The sequence below is a fragment of the Sinocyclocheilus rhinocerous genome, unplaced genomic scaffold (genome assembly GCF_001515625.1).
Source record: "Sinocyclocheilus rhinocerous isolate Xijiao unplaced genomic scaffold, SAMN03320098_v1.1 scaffold1463, whole genome shotgun sequence".
NCBI classification, from domain to species: domain Eukaryota; kingdom Metazoa; phylum Chordata; class Actinopteri; order Cypriniformes; family Cyprinidae; genus Sinocyclocheilus; species Sinocyclocheilus rhinocerous.
This window is the reverse complement of record NW_015642517.1, coordinates 38810-56323: the sequence shown is the minus strand read 5'-3', so window position 1 is coordinate 56323 and position 17514 is coordinate 38810. Positions and strand designations below refer to the sequence as shown.

General features: G+C 38.8%; 1 pseudogene; it reads left to right on the top strand.

The window, feature by feature from the left end:
- The window catches only part of LOC107755937 (uncharacterized), a 49279-nt pseudogene continuing 31765 nt past the window's right edge, over nucleotides 1–17514 (top strand).

Here is a 17514-nt window from a genome sequence, read left to right as displayed (position 1 = left end):
ATGAGATCTACACAGAGCTTTCAGAAGAAAGTCAAAGATGAAGACATGATTGTCAAACTGGGGAAACTGGCTTTTCAGCAGCTTGTGAAAGGCAACCTGATCTTCTATGAGGAAGACCTGAGAGAGTGTGGCATTGATGAGACAGAAGCATCAGTGTACTCAGGATTGTGCACTCAGATCTTCAGAGAGGAGTTTGACTTGTTTCAAGGGAAAGTCTTCAGCTTTGTTCATCTGAGCATCCAGGAACATCTAGCAGGTCTATATGTGCACCTCTCCTTTACGAAGAACAACGTAAATGTGTTTGACCGAACTGAACAAAGTCAGTTTCCTAAAATTTTTAACCAGAACAAATCATTATCTAGCTTGCATCAGAGAGCTGTGGATGAGGCTTTACAAAGTAAGAATGGACATCTGGATCTTTCCTGCGTTTTCTTCTGGGTCTCTCATTGGAGTCCAATCAGACTCTCTTACAAGAACTACTGACACAGACAGGAAGCTGCTTCTACAACAAAGAGGAAACAGTTGAGTACATCAAGCAGAAGATCAGGAGGAATCGCTCTCCAGAGAGATCCATCAATCTGTTCCACTGTCTGAATGAACTGGGTGATGATTCACTGATGCAGGTGATCCAAGATTATCTGAAATCTGGAAAAATAAGAGAAACCAAACTCTCCTCTTCACAGTGGTCAGCTCTGGTTTATGTGTTGCTGACATCAGAGCAGAAGATGGATGTTTTTGATCTAAACCAGTTTATTGGAGCACACAATACAGCAGATGAAGTTCTTCAGAAGCTGCTGCCTGTGGTTAAAGAATCCAGATCAGTTCAGTAAGTTACAATGACAGCAATCACTACACTGACAAAACACGATCACATTTATGATTTTAGCATGTGCTTTCTTACCAAAGCAACAAAATGATAAATTCATATATGTCATATATATTTTATACCAGAACTGAGAGTGTGAAGAGTGTCATTGTTCTCTACAGGTTGAGGGATTGTGGTGTCACAGATGAAGGTTGTGCTGCTCTGGCTTCAGCTCTGAGATCAAACCCCTCACACCTCCGAGAACTGGATCTGAACTATAATAACATAGGAGACACAGGAATTAATCTGCTTTCTGCTGGACTAAAAGATGTTCATTGTAGACTGGAGAAACTGATGTAAGAGTGTATAAAATTACAAAATCCTCCTTCATTCTCATCGCACTGTGAATATCGAGTACAAAAAAAAACACCTTCAGATAACTGAAGAGAATGTTTCCTTAAACTTAATTAGAATAATTGTGTTATAAAAAGTGTCTGACATCATTTTAATTACATTTTCATGCATGCATCTAGCAGATGTTTTTATCCAAGGCGACTTGCATTGCATTCAGGGTAAACATTTTATTGTTTCTTGCATTCCTTGGGAATTGAACCAATGATATTGGTGTTGCTTGTGCCGTGCTCTACTGTTTGAGCAACAAGATTTATATCATTACAACAATATATAGATGATGTGAAGTTATGACAACTGCTTTCATTTGATACAGATGTGTTGATGATTTTGGAGTAAAATGAAAGATCCTTACATTATGAGACTGAAATTAATCTCCTCAAGCACCGTGTAGAAGCTGGTCTGAATCTTAGACTGGACCTATTAATCGTGTTGTGGATTAAGTCTCTCTCTCTGATTGTGAAGTTTTTGCTAATCTGATCTGTAGATCCTGAACTAAGAGACTGAAGAGTGTCATTGTTCTCTACAGGTTGAATCATTGTGGTGTCACAGATGAAGGTTGTGCTGCTCTGGCTTCAGCTCTGAGATCAAACCCCTCACACCTAAAACACTTGGATCTGTCTGGAAATGAAATGGGAGTTTTTGGAGTCAAGCAGCTTTCTGATCTACTGCAGGATCCTCTTTGTGAACTGAAAATACTGAGGTAAGTTTGTATAAAATGTCTCAAGATCCTCCTTTCCATGAGCACACATAAACTAATTTGAGATACAACAGTTTTGTCCACATAGACTGTGTGAGCCTGTGACTATACATGGACTGAGTGCATACATCCATATCACACACGCATATACACAAATGCCATGTTAACATGGTTTTTATGCATTACATCTTCTATATAGAGTCTATAGTTATGTGCTTAATGTGTGTATCAATACAAGTTAGCAGCAGTTTTCTGCTGTAAGTATAATCTTATATCTCCTAATTATTAATAGAAATAACCACATACACACAAGAGTCATTTTCCAAATCTGTATAGTTAAAATTCCAGTTCATTTATACAGTGTATACATTTGACGATCAAGATGGCATTGCGGATGGCTTCCTCGGTATGTAGCACCTTGGTACTTTTACTATTTTTGTTTGTCCTGTTTAAAGTAGATTTTTTTCCAATCAGCTTTACTGTAGGGACAAACTCCTAGACATCAGAAATAGCACACCAAATAACTTTTTGCCGACTTTTGAACAATCTGACGTTTTACTCCACATTCTAGTCAGAGGAGCTGTGATCCTGTAAAAGCGCTCCAAGCGATGCAAATGAGGGAAGCGTGCTGGTGCGCTCGTGAAATTCCAACAGCGTGGTGTTAGGACTCCACTGCTGAGCATTCATCTGGCGAATCTCCTCTCCCTAGTAAATAAAACGAACGAACTACTACTCCTCACCCGCACAAACAAGGACTTTTTAAACTCTGCTGCCCTTTCCTTCACGGAAACCGGGTTGAACGGCGCCAACCCAGACAGCGCACTTCATCTAACAGGTTTCCGGCTGTTCAGAGCGGATTGAGTCACTGAGTCGTCGGGGAAAACGAGATTATGTTTTTATATCAAGGATGGCTGGTGTATAGCCGCGACAGTTTTAAAGAAGATGTGCTGCCCAAATTTGGAAGCTCTCTTCATTAACTGTAAACTTTTTTTATTTGCCACTGGAATTTTCCTTGTTTTTTCTGGTGAGTGCATACATTCCTCCTGACGCGTGTGTGAGCGTGGCCCTAGAATAGCTGGCTGATCAGATCACACACACACAGCAGCATTACCCGGACTCTTTCATTATCATTCTCTGTGATTTTAATAAAGCTAATCTCACCCGAGAACTGCCTAAATACATACAGCACATCAAATGGCCCCCAGGGACTCTGGGACTCTGGGGCTCTGGGACTCTCTGATCACTGTTTGGTTCATCTTCTACCAGCCTACAAGCAGAAATGTAAATCTGCTAAGCCAGTAGTAAGAACTGTAAAGAGATGGACAAATGAAGCAGAGCGGGATTTACAAGCCTGCTTCTACTGCACTGAATGGAATGTTTTTGAGGCTGCAGCCACTAATTTCTCTAGCTCACTGACACCGTGACATCCTACATCAGTTTCTGTGAGGACGCTGGGGCTCTGGGACTCTCTGATCACTGTTTGGTTCATCTTCTACCAGCCTACAAGCAGAAATGTAAATCTGCTAAGCCAGTAGTAAGAACTGTAAAGAGATGGACAAATGAAGCAGAGCGGGATTTACAAGCCTGCTTCTACTGCACTGAATGGAGTGTTTTTGAGGCTGCAGCCACTAATTTCTCTAGCTCACAGACACCGTGACATCCTACATCAGTTTCTGTGAGGACGTGTGTTTCCACTAGGACTTATTTAACATTTAACAATGACAAAACTTGGTTCAATGCAAAACTCAAACAGCTTCACCAGTCCAAAGAGGATGCCTACAGCCCAAATACACACTGAAAAGGGAGATAAGAGTGGCTATGAGAAACTACTCTAAAAAGCTGAAAAAAGTTTTCAAGCAACTACCCTACATTAGAGTGGAAGGACCAGAAAGCCATCACCAGCTACAAGACATCATCCCCCAGCAGTATGGAGAATAAACTTTTAGCCAAGTGTTTGAATGAGTTTTACTGCAGGTTTGAAAAGCCTGATCTCACACCCACGCCCGCTCTGACCGTCTCACAACACAGCCATCAACACCTCCCTCCCCTCTACTGCTTCTCAGCCTGCACTTCAGATCTGTGAAGATGATGTATGCAAAGTCTTCAGGAAACAGAAGATGAGGAAAACCAAAGGCCCACACAGTGTCTCTCCAGCCTGCCTCAAAGCCTGTGCTGTCCAGCTGTCATCCATCTTCACGCTGATCTTCAACAGATCACTGGAGCTGTGTGAAGTCCCATCCTGCTTCAAATGCTCCACCATCATCCCTGTACCTAAGAAACCAAAAATCACAGGACTAAATGACTACAGACCTGTTGCTTTAATGTCTGTGGTCATGAAGTGGCAGCAGTGGAGTCATTCAGATTCCTGGGCACCACCATCTCAAAGGACCTGATGTGGGACATTCACATTCACACTCCATTGTGAAAAGGGCCCAGCAGAGGTTGTACTTCCTTCGTCAACTGAAAAAGTTCAACCTGCTACAGGTGCAGATGACACCGTTTTACTCAGCTGTTATTGAGTCGGTTGTGTGCACTTCTATAACTGTCTGGTTTGGGTCAGCCAGCAAATCATATATAAGAAGACGGACTGTTAGGACAGCAGAAAGGAAAATTGGTGTGAAACCTTTAGGACTTCTACAACTCCAGAGTGAAGAAATGGGCAGGTAACAGGTTATAAAGCCATCATCCAATGAGTGGAATAACCCCATCACGCTTGGACCTAAAAAAAATGGATAATTCAGCTTTTGCCTAGACTTTCAGAAGTTCAACTCATTGAGTAAATTTGATCTTACCCCATGCCCAGAGTGGATGAGTTGATAGACAAACTTGGTAGCGCAAAATTCTTCACAACCATTGATCTATCAAAAGGCTATTGGCAAGAGCCCTTAAGTCCAGACAGCAAAGAACTTACAGCTTTCAAAACTCCATTTGGACACTATCATTTCCGGGTCCCTCCTTCATGGAGCCGCTGCCACCTTTCAGAAGATGATTGATCAGATCCTCTGGGGCACTGAGGATTTCGCCCGCCGCCGCATACTTGGATGACATTATCATATATATTAAGACTTGGCAGAACCATCTGCAGCATCTCAAGGAAGTGCTATCCAGGATAAAGCCTGCTGGACTTACCATTCATCCAGACAAGTGCACCATAGCCAAAACTGAGACCTGCTACATTAGTCATGTGCTGCAATACAAGTGCTCCAAGCGACGCAAATGAGGGAAGCATGCTGGTGCGTTCGTGGAATTCCGACAGCATGGTTTTAGGCCTCCGCTGCCGAGCATTCATCTGGCGAATCTCCTCACCCTAGCAAACAAAACAGATGAATTACTACTACTCACCCGCACAAACAAGGACTTTTTAAACTGGGACATGGAGTCATGCGCCCTCAAGTTGGTAAGGTTGAGGCCATTAAACATGCAGAGCGCCCTACAACATCAAAAAAATAGTTTTTAATGAGATTCATTTAAGAAAGTGCTCATTCATTCAGGAGCGAAACACCTACTGTCTTTTGCTCTGAGGATAATTTAGTTGTGGCTTTGAAAATACTTTCATTAGTGGAGTAAAAACAGAGAAAGTAACTGGCAATATTGTATTTTTAATGTATGTTATTGAACTGTTGTATCAGACTCACAATTGTGCTGTTGGTCTGAATATCTGCACAAATTTGATTACCAGCAGCCTCGTGCCGACAGACAAATAACAAAACATCACACATCAGAACAGAATTTTTTTATTTATTTTTTATTTAAGTAAATTCGTTTATTGGAGCACAAAATAGGAAGAAAAAATGAAGTTCTTTAGAAGCTGCTGCCTGTGGTCAAATAATCCACACAGGGATCAAAATGGGCAGCAACAGTGTCTTTAACAGTGTATTTTTTGTATATTGATGCTGTGTGTTTAGGACTGTTTGTCCTGTAATAATGTTTATGTGAATGTTGTATTGCCTCTATAAATCACATCTGTAGTTTACACATTTTATTTTATAATTGCAGTTAGTATCAGTTCACCATGCATCTTTAATCTCTACAGGTTGTGTAAGTGTGGTGTCACAGATGAAGGTTGTGTTGCTTTGGCTTCAGCTCTGAGATCAAACCCCTCATACCTGAGAGAACTGAATCTGTCTGGAAACAAACTAGGAGCATCAGGACTGAATCTGCTCTCTGATGGACTGAAGGATTCTCACTGTAAACTGGAAACACTGTGGTAAGTTTGTATAAAGGTCAATATTGAACAAAATAATCAAAAACTAAATACAATTTAAAAAATGTCATGATTATGTAATTTTAGAGTTTGTTTAATCTTCATTAGATTACTTCCAAAATTTTGACAGTTTTTACTTCAGAACCCTCTGCTTTGTGTTGGGTGATAAGAACCATCGGGTTGTATGTTATCCTGCTTATTATAGTCCTACTTGCCACATAAGTAAATAATTGGAGACAAATTATTGATTTGAGTTTAAATATTTTATCACAAAACTCAATGCCAGCTAGCAACCAAACCAAGGCTAGCGAACAAGCTCAAGAAAGACGGGACCATTTAATGGATAATATACAGTTGTATCACTTACTACACAGCTTTTCACTAAATGAGTAATTTTGTAGACGAGAGATTTACTTGAGTTGAAAATGTTTCAAAAACCTACGTGTTTAGTAATCAGTTGCAGTGCACAAAAACATTCTGGCAACAATATTATATTGCAATTGCATTACTCCTTTGATTTCATTTTTAATTAAACTGATAACTGATGCAAAATAACACATGATGTAGTTGTACACATGATGAACAGAGTACAGAACAGAGTAGACAGACCATTGCCTAACCCTAACAACCCACTGTGCTAGATTAAGTCTCTTTTTTCTGATAGTGAAGTTCCTGCTTACCTGAGCTGTAGATCCAGAACTGAGAGACTGAAGAAATGTCATTGTTTTCTCCAGGTTGAGTTATTGTGGTGTCACAGATGAAGGTTGTGCCGATCTGGCTTCAGCTCTGAGATCAAACCCCTCACACCTCAGAGAACTGAATCTGTCTGGAAATAAACTAGGAGCATCAGGAGTGAATCTGCTCTCTGATCTACTGAAGGATCCTCACTGTAAACTGGAGAAACTGGGGTAAATCATCTCTCTGAGAATCACACACATACACATACATAATATTTTTAAATAGTTAAATCATGTTAATCGTGTCTTGGAGTAAGTCTCTCTTTCTGATTGTGAAGTTTCTGCTTATCTGAACTGCAGATTCTAAACTGAGAGACTGAAGAGTGTCATTGTTCCTTATAGGTTGAGGTGGTGTGGCATCACAGATGAAGGTTTTGTTGCTCTGGCTTCAGTTCTGAGATCAATCTCCTCACACCTGAGAGAACTAAATCTGACTGGAAATCATCTTCATGCATCAGGAATAAATCTGCTCTCTGCTGGACTGAAGGATCCTCACTGTAAACTGGAAACACTGTGGTAAGATTGAATGAATGTCTCAACATCCTCCTATGGTCAGTATGAACAAAAATTAAAACCAAAACTTAAACTGGAGAGGAAAGGGTTCTAACATAATTTTTCATTCTTTCCAAACTTTTTGTGGCATCTTAGTGTGTCAGTCTTCAACGAATCCTAAGCTTTATAAAACTTGCTCGCCTTGTCTGCAAGTTCTCTCTGGTTGTTCATGACAAAAATGATGACATTGTGGCACTAGCAAAAGTGCACACTGACTTCACTAGATTCCATTTTACATGGTGGTGTACATCCCTTTTTTTTGTAACTTGAGGCAGGGCAACATTGACTGGAGAGATATGGAAAGAGCTTGTAAGATCAAACACAAATGTATATATTTACTGAAAGTATGTAAGCATTTCAAAGAATTTTGTAGGCTTTATGGATTTACGTACAATCCCTTCATTACCTTAAATGTTTAATATTGTGTTTTAATTTAAGTGTTTTGTTTTGTCAAGCATTTATTAATAAACAAAACAACTGTTTCAATGCATAAATACAAGTGTTTGCCTGTTTCCTTTTATTGGACACAATAAAACAAATTTTTAAAAATGTATTTATTGCTCAGTCCCGTAGAAACATAGTCATTTGTATAGTAACATTAATAACCTATTAACATTGTCAGAGAGAACAAACTTCCAAGAAATGTAGATCCTTTATTAATTTTCCTCATAAATGTGTGCATATTGTCGGTGAATCAAAGAATAAATACATATTATATATTTATATTTAATATACAAAAATTATATTACTGAAAGTAAGGTTTTATTCTTAAAAATTGTTGAATAAATTATTTAAAGAAGCTGTTGGTGAAATGTCGAAATTGTGAGTGGTGGTGTAATAAGCATTGGCTTCTGCTTGCTTACCTGAGCTGTAGATCCTAAACTGAGAGAGTGAAGAAATGTCATTGTTCTGTACAGGTTGAGTTATTGTGGAGTCACAGATGAAGGTTGTGCTGCTCTGGCTTCAGCTCTGAGATCAAACCCCTCACACCTGAGAGAACTAGATCTGACTAGAAATGATGTAGGAGACTCAGGAGTGACGCTGCTCTCTGATGGATTGAAGGATCCTCGCTGTAAACTGGAAAGACTGCGGTAAGATTTTATGAATGTGTCAACATTATCTTTCATTTTTCTATATGAGTAATGAACAAAATTAAAACCAAAACCGATCAAAACAAAAGTGTCCTGTCATATAATTCAAGTGGATGTTTAATTGTCATGATTGTCATGTTTAAGCATCTGATTTAATTTGACTGTATTTATAGTAAGCATAAACATGATTGGATAATGTAAACATGTTACAGCTGCTTTATTTCATACAGATGTTTTGAGGTTTTTGAGGTACTGACTAAAATTTATTACTCTTTTATGATATTGAAATGAACCCCCTCAAGCAGCATTAAAGGGTTAGTTCACACAAAAATGAAAATTAGGCTGCGTTTTACTCACCCCCGAGGCATCCTAGGTGGATATGACTTTCTTCTTTCAGACGAATCCAGTCGGAGTTCTATTAAAAATTGTCTTTGATCTTTCAAGCTCTTGGATGGGCGATTTTTATTTAAGTTCTTTTGGACTGAAGCAATGCAACACCCGCTGAGTGGCATTAAACAGCTTGAAAGATCAAAGACAATTTTTAATAGAACTCCGACTGGATTCGTCTGAAAGAAGAAAGTCATATACACCTAGGATGCCTCGGGGGTGAGTAAAACGCAGCCTAATTTTCATTTTTGGTTGAACTAACCCTTTAAGAAGCTGTTCTGAATCTTAGACTGGAGCTGTTAATCGTGTTGTGGATTAAGTCTTTCTCTCTGATAGTGAAGTTCCTGCTTATCTGAGCTGTAGATCATGAACTGAGAGACTGAAGAGTGTCATTGTTCTCTACAGGTTGAGTGATTGTGGAGTCACAGATGAAGGTTGTGCTGCTCTGGCTTCAGCTCTGAGATCAAACCCCTCACACCTCAGAGAACTGGATCTGTCTGGAAATAAATTAAGAGACTCAGATGTGGATCTGCTCTCTGATCTGAAGGATGATCCAGATTATAAACTGGAGATGATTATGTGAGCTAGTGATGATTCAAAATGTTAGAATTTTAATTAAAAGTTAATAGTTTCTTTGTCTTAGGTCACTTTCTTGGTAATAGTTATTTACACACTATAAACATGTTTAATACGATTTTGATTCTTAACTTTATTTCAAAACAATACAATATTTTGCTTTTATCATTGACTACATTTATATGTACCCTCATAATGTGATTATAATGAGATTTAGGCAAAATTCTGATTAAACCTTACCTCATGTAAACAATACTTTGATCAAACTGATGTTATCAAGCCCATAATCATAGTAAAAAAGTGACAGTGTGAAGAATGTGATTGCAATTCTACCCTTTTGGAGTAGAATTGCTATGACATTCCAGGGTTTATCACAGCAGCGAATAACAATGCAAGATAATGCTTGTTTGTTATCATTGACATATAATGCAAATACAGTAGTTTGTTTTAGTTCTTCTAACATGGATACTGCAGTAATGTCACACATATTTGACTCTCTGTGTTTTACTTTCAGATTAAAAATGTTAGTCTGATCCTCATGTAAACAATACTTTGATCAAACTGATGTTATCAAGCCCATAATCATAGTAAAAAAGTGACAGTGTGAAGAATGTGATTGCAGTGTAGGCAACCCCTTTTGCAGTAGAATTGCTATGACATTCCAGGGTTTATCACAGCAGCGAATAACAATGCAAGATAATGCTTGTTTGTTATCATTGACATATAATGCAAATACAGTAGTTTGTTTTAGTTCTTCTAACATGGATACTGCAGTAATGTCACACATATTTGACTCTCTGTGTTTTACTTTCAGATTAAAAATGTTAGTCTGATCTTCTCTGGATCAGCTGATGGTGAATAAAGAGACACTACAGACAGACATCACATTCAACAGATTCAACAAACACAAACCCATAGTGATCATCACACACGCATGTGCTTGTGTAACTTTACAGAATGATCCAATCCTTGATCCAAAGTCAAACAAAGAAAACTTTTGTTTGTTTCTTCAGAATTGACATTTGTTCTGGCACCACATTTTACATAATGATATTGTCAGTTGTTTGTGACAATATGTGTATCTTCTGTTCAGTCCTTATTACAATACATTTCAAACCAGAGTGGGTTAAAATGTATGCCTTTTATAGTGATTCATTTACTTAAAAAAAAACAATTTGCACTTTGAAAGTAAAGTTAAATGATTTTACGTTTTTGTAATCTTTGTTTTATTTTATTTAAATTGTCATGGCATTGTCTCAGATGTTTACCCTCAAAACATGTTCTGCTTCCACTGATTCTGCTGAAACATTTGAATCTACAGTAGTGTTTAATAACAAACTGATGTTTTCTGCAGGTAATTTCTGGATGTCTGTAATCTGATCCAATATGGAAGTGCCGCTGTAGTTGTTTGTCTCCAGTGCCAGAAGCTTCTGTATGTAGTTTTGAGTCAAGCCGTTCTGTTGAGCCCCTAAACACACAACCTTGATGAAGAATGAGACGAGATAAACATTCAAATGAAGAAGAGACCCTTCATTGTCACTTATCATGATAATTATGAAACAAGTCAGGCACATATGTTTATGGCCTATAGAGAATTGGAACGTGATGTTACAGCGCGATGCATTGTGGAAATAGGACACGGGAGCTACAGTAGAGACTGAGTAGTGAATACAGGCATTTAATACTCTTAAATGTTTATGCTATTTAAATTAAGATCGCGCTGGAATGGTTAATGTCTACTGTACATTAACTACTGAACTCAGGTGAAAATGAAAATAAAACTTGTAAGGTAAACAACTTAAAATGTGGCTTTATAATTTATATGTATAGATTTATTATACAGTGGTAGGTAAAATGATTAGAACACTAGTATTTTCAGTAAAGGCCTGTGCCACTGGCAGCTCTGGCTTATCTAAGTGTGTGTGTGTATGTGTGTGTGTGTGTGTGTGTGAATTCAATTTTCTTATTTATAAAAAAGACTTTTCAGGCCCTATTTTATCCAGTACCCTGTTTATACCCTATTCCTGTCACACTCTCACGGCGAGCAAGGGAATGAGGAAATAAGGAGACGCGGGAGTTGCTCAAAACCAATAGACTTTAAAGGGTTAATGTAGCTTGCGCCAACAGTTGTACACAGAAGCAGCTCCGGGCGGATGACGTATGAGGTCGGCTTCTTATGCTTAAAACTCATAAAGCCTTTCCCACACTCATAATCTCCTATTTGAGCTTGTATAACATGATTTTTTGTCAAAAGAGAATCATAAAATCTTCTCTAAATGGGAAGTAAATAAAACTTGTACTAGTGTCTTTCTCATAACAGAATTTTTTATGAACTGGATAAGCTGCATTCTCTCCAAACAAGTCTGGCAACATTTGCTACCAGAAATGAAAGCATTCTGAGAGTTCTACCGTGCGCCATTTTACACCGGGACATAAGATTTCTTTAAAAAGAGAAAAACCGAGCATCGTGTTAAATAGTAAAATTTGTAGTTGCCTATGCAGGAATTTACATGATGAAACACTCCATGAGAAAATGCGAACATGTTGGGAACCTGTGTGATTTTGATCAGAGTGAGTGAGCATTAGTCAGGTGAGCTGCTTTTGACTTCCTCATTAACTAAAGTAACTATTATAAGAAGGTATTTTAAAAACTTAAAAATTAAGTATTTAAAGAAAGATTTCTTATGTCAAATGTTCTTATTGGTGGAGATGTAGGCCATATATATCAGTGCAAATTAGGAAACATCACTTTTAAACATCCAAATGTTGTAGAAGCCACAATTTCGAAAACAAAACAAAAAAACTGCTTATTCTTTTCACTCGTATTTATTTCATTTAATCATTTTAATTAAACATTTAAATAAACAAATTGTAAACAAACTGGGAAACACGTTAGAAAAAATATTCAAGTGTGAAGTTCAAGTAAATTAACAATGACATTTAAATACATTGTCAGTGTTTCTGACTCGTCAGACATACACATGCAGCTTCATTCAGACTTAATGAATCATGGAGGACAAAGAAACATTCAGCGATGGAGATTTTTCTCCAGAATGCAGGTACATCAAAATCTTTATATGATCATAATGTTATAGTAGATACATTGTATGTCTTATAATATGGTAGTTGTGCCATAGGCTAATGATAAGATATTCTGAGTGGTTTTCTCATATTCCTACTTATGAGTTAGGATGCTGTTATCTCTGTAACATCATCCTTGTGCAGTGTTATAATTCTTCAACATTTCTAAAGCTTCTCTTGTATAGACAGAAGAATGATATGACATGTAAAATCAACTAATTCTTGTTTTTATTCTATTATCTCTTTTCTATTGTCTTTGTTCTATTAATTTTGGTTCCACAGTCAGATATCAAACTCACTGGATTCCAAACGTGTGTCCATGCAGAATGACTGTTCTAAAAACAACATATTAACATTTAAAGGGAAACGCACATCAACTGATCTGAGGTACAACCTTTCTGTCTAGATAGATAGGTATGAATTCTCTGTGCTAGGTTTATCTACATGTACAATTAATTTAAGTTCGTTCTCTATATCGTTTTGTCTCTCTTCTTTTTTTTTTTTATTAAACTCTGTTTCACAGGCAGGTGTCCATGAACAGTGACCGTTCTAAAGACAACATACTAACATTTGAAGAAAAACACATATCAACAGATCTGAGGTATAACTTTTCTGATTGTATTTTACGTGTACGTGTATGTATATATATATATATATTGTATTTTGTTAAACTCTGTTTCTGTTACGGAATGTGGTTCAGGAAACTCTGCATGGTTGACCAACCCCCAAAGGAGTTTTGATCAACATTCTGTCTTATTAGTCACATGTTTCATTCAGTTTCACGCTTTTTCATATTATAATTCAGCCTGGCTTTATATAATAAGCAGAAATGATTCATGTCAACATTTGGGAAATTAATATGTACTCATTGCCTTGATGTGCTTCTGCCTAACTGAATATCTGCTTAAGTAGACACTTTTCTATTCTTTTAAAGTCAATTTTACAGGCAGAGATCAAACTCACCGAAGCACAGCTGTGTGTCCATGAAGAGTGAAGCATCTATGGGAAGGTCAGTAATATTTAATGGGAAAAACCAATCAAATCTGAGGTACAACATTTCTAGGTTTAACCTAGATAGAAAATTGTATTACTTTTTTCCACTTGGCCCAAATGCTATATATGTGATAACATCTATGCTTCTGCTACATAACACTGCATCCAGTGGATAATGACATCATTAGATTAGCAGGTGTCACTTTAAATTACTGTCAATTTTACCGCTTTAATTCATGTTGTAATCTCTTATTTTATTCTTTCTCTCAGTGACTCTCAGCTGGCCCAAAGCACAATCAAATCAAATCTGGTGAAGAAGTTTGAGTGTCTGTATGAAGGAACATCAAAGCAGGGAAACCCAACACTCCTGAATGAGATCTACACAGAGCTCTACATCACAGAGAGTGAGAGTGGAGAGATCAGTAATGAGCATGAGGTGAGACAGATTGAGACACAATCCAGGAGAGCAGCAACAGAGGAAACACCAATCAACTGCAATGACATCTTTAGACCTTTACCTGGTCAAGAAAAACCCATCAGAACTGTGCTGACAAAGGGAGTCGCTGGCATTGGAAAAACAGTGTCTGTGCAGAAGTTCATTGTGGACTGGGCTGAAGGGAAAGAGGATCAGGACGTCCAGCTCATATTTCCACTGCCTTTCAGAGAGCTCAACTTGATGAAGGACAAAACACTCAGTCTTTCAGATATTCTTCATATCTTTTTCCCTGAAACCAAAGAAATAGAAATATCCAGTGATCTCAGCCACTGTTCTAGAGAAGATGTTGAGTCGTGCAGAGAGTGGAGAGATTCCCAAGACTCTCACTCAAATGTACACACACTTCTTGATCATTCAGACCAACATCAGACATGAGAAGGACTATGAGAAGAAAGTCAAAGATGAAGATATGATCCTCAAACTGGGGAAACTGGCTTTTCAGCAGCTTGTGAAAGGCAACCTGATCTTCTATGAGGAAGACCTGAGAGAGTGTGGCATTGATGAGACAGAAGAGTGAGTGTACTCAGGATTGTGCACTCAGATCTTCAGAGAGGAGTTTGGCTTGTTTCAGGGGAAAGTCTTCTGCTTTGTTCATCTGAGCATCCAGGAACATCTAGCAGCTCTATATGCACATCTGTCCTTTATGAAAAAAAACAGAAATGTGTTTATTACTCTGTCTTCTAGTCCTTTGAAGCATTTAAAGAAGGCTTTACATGTTTCATTATCTGATCTGCATCAGAGAGCTGTGAAAAAGGCCTTCAAGAGTAAAAATGGACATCTGGACCTTTTCTTGCGTTTTCTTCTGGGTCTCTCATTGGAGTCAAATCAGACTCTCTTACGAGAACTACTGACACAGACAGGAAGCTGCTCCTACAACAAAGAGGAAACAGTTGAGTACATCAAGCTGAAGATCAGGAGGAATCGCACTCCAGAGAGATCCATCAATCTGTTCCACTGTCTGAATGAACTGGGTGATGATTCACTGATGCAGGAGATCCAAGATTATCTGAAATCTGGAAAAATAAGAGAAACCAAACTCTCCTCTTCACAGTGGTCAGCTCTGGTTTATGTGTTGCTGACATCAGAGCAGAGGATGGATGTTTTCAAACTAAAACTGTTTATTGGATCCCAAAATACAGCAGATGAAGTTCTTCAGAAGCTGCTGCCTGTGGTTAAAGAATCCAAATTAGTTCAGTAAGTCAGACTGACAACAATCACTACACTGATAAAACATGGTCACATGAACATGATTTTGACTTTAGCATGCATCTTACCAAAGCAACAAAAGGGTTAAATTTCCACAAAATCCCATCACTGACAGTCAGAAGGAGAGTGCTTACTAAAGCACCTGAGGAGATTTTTGTGTGTCTGTGTAAGAGCTGATGATTGTAGAGGTCAGTGTATGAATGTGACTGGGATCAAAACTGGCAGCAAACAGCAACAGTGTCTTTAACAGTGTTTTTTTTTTTTGTATATAGGTGCTGCATGATTAGGACTGTTTGTCCTGTAATGATGTTTATGTGAATGTTTTACGTTTTATTCTGTAGTCGCAGCTTGTATCAGTTCACCATGCATCTTCAATCTCTGCAGGTTGATGGATTGTGGTGTTACAGATGAAGGTTGTGGTGCTCTGGCTTCAGCTCTGAAATCAAACCCCTCACACATGAGAAATATGAATCTGTCACTGAATAAACTAGGAGCATCAGGAGTGAAGCTGCTCTCTGATGGACTGAAGGATCCTCACTGTAAGCTGGAAAAACTGAGGTAAGACTGGTGGTAACATTCTCCATTTTCTTCTTCTTGCAGGGGCTCTTTTTACAGTACCAGTAGTACCAACTCAATTCTGTACACACTCAAAGTCAACCACTTTCAAACGCTCCTGTGTGTTTTTCTGTGCACGCTCTGGTTTTGCAGCGATTGTAGCAAATCACAGGCATCTCTGTTGAAAGCAATAGGGGCTTTCGCACCACGTAGTTATAGGAACTCAGTTCTAGGAGCTAGCCAGCAGGGTGGTCCCTAGAGAACCAATTTCTCCCTTGGGCTGTTTTACTGGTTGTATTCGCACTGGAAGCTGGAACTCTAAAGCGGCCGACAGCCACGTCTTTATGTGCGGCATTTACAAACATCAACAACCGGTGAATGGAAGACGGTGTGATCTGAGCTGTTTTGAGTTCTGAGCTGAAAAGAGGCAGTGGTGTTAGATACCATATTTCATATTATTGTAAATATAAATACAGTGACGATAAGCGGAGTAGCCAAGGCGAGCTGAGTGATGTTATCAAGTGCACTGCTGTTCCATTAGCAGAATTACTAGATTTGCGTCCTCCTCCCGAGTCGAACTTGCCAAGTCCGAACTACCAAGGATGCAAGCCCGAACCTTGCGTGCTTGGTATGGAGAAATGGCTTATAAAAAAGGTTCCTCCATTGCGAAAGCCCCTAATGGCCAATCAGCAGTTTACTGTAGGTTAGTCAGAATCCGCTCTGAACTAGTTTTTGTTTTCACAAGTTTACGGAGCTCTACATACTCGCAAGATCTTGCTATTATAACGAGAAAAAAGCATACATACGGTGAAAATAAGAGATTGATTGTGTAGTAAGTCATTGATTATATCGGGAGTTTTTGCAAAATTGTGAATGGATAATATAGAGAACCCGAACAACATGAGTAAGATTGGTGCAACGGTGATAACTGTAGCAATAGACTGAACAAACTATCTGACAAGCCGTCAAAATAGAGCTGTGCATTAAGTGATGCAGAATAAATTCAGAGTAACAAAACTACAGCAGCAACAAGTCTGTGTTGGCTAAATCCAAAGTTCTGTCATGAAATTGTTTTATTAACAAAGTTCTGGAGGAGCACGTTCAGATAATTAACCTGATTAACACGAGAGGAGCACAATCAGTAATCAACCTAATTAACAAGTGTATATATACACAGCAGACTTACCTCTGTTCCTCAACAGTTTTCCAGCTTCCCTCCACCACCCCATCTCCTCACTTACAACTACTCCTATCCTAACCTGTGAGGGGGGTACTCTGGGTTCGGGCCAAAATTCTGAGCTCGGAGCACTCCCCTCGGACAGCACGCCAAATACGCATAATGTCTCGGTTACGTATGTATTGTATGTATTACGTACTTCAGGGAATGAGGGTTAAATACGTAACTGAGATGTTCCCTTTCAGTTGGTCACTCTCGACGTCACGTCGGTGACCGACGAATTGGGATCCCTACCAAAGCGCCATGGATGCTGCCCCTTTTTGGTATAGGCCGGGGCTCGCAGCAAGAAGACCAGTCACTCTTGTCGTAGCACTACCCACTCAGTGAGATTGGATAACACTGGGAAAACGTATCTGTACCACTTGGAACAGGAACGGTGCGGAAGCCCCATCCTTCCCGAAGGAGGTTTCGGAAGCACTTACACATATGAACAACCGTTGAGGTGCATATGGAAGATTAGAGGTGATTGTAACCCTCATGGAA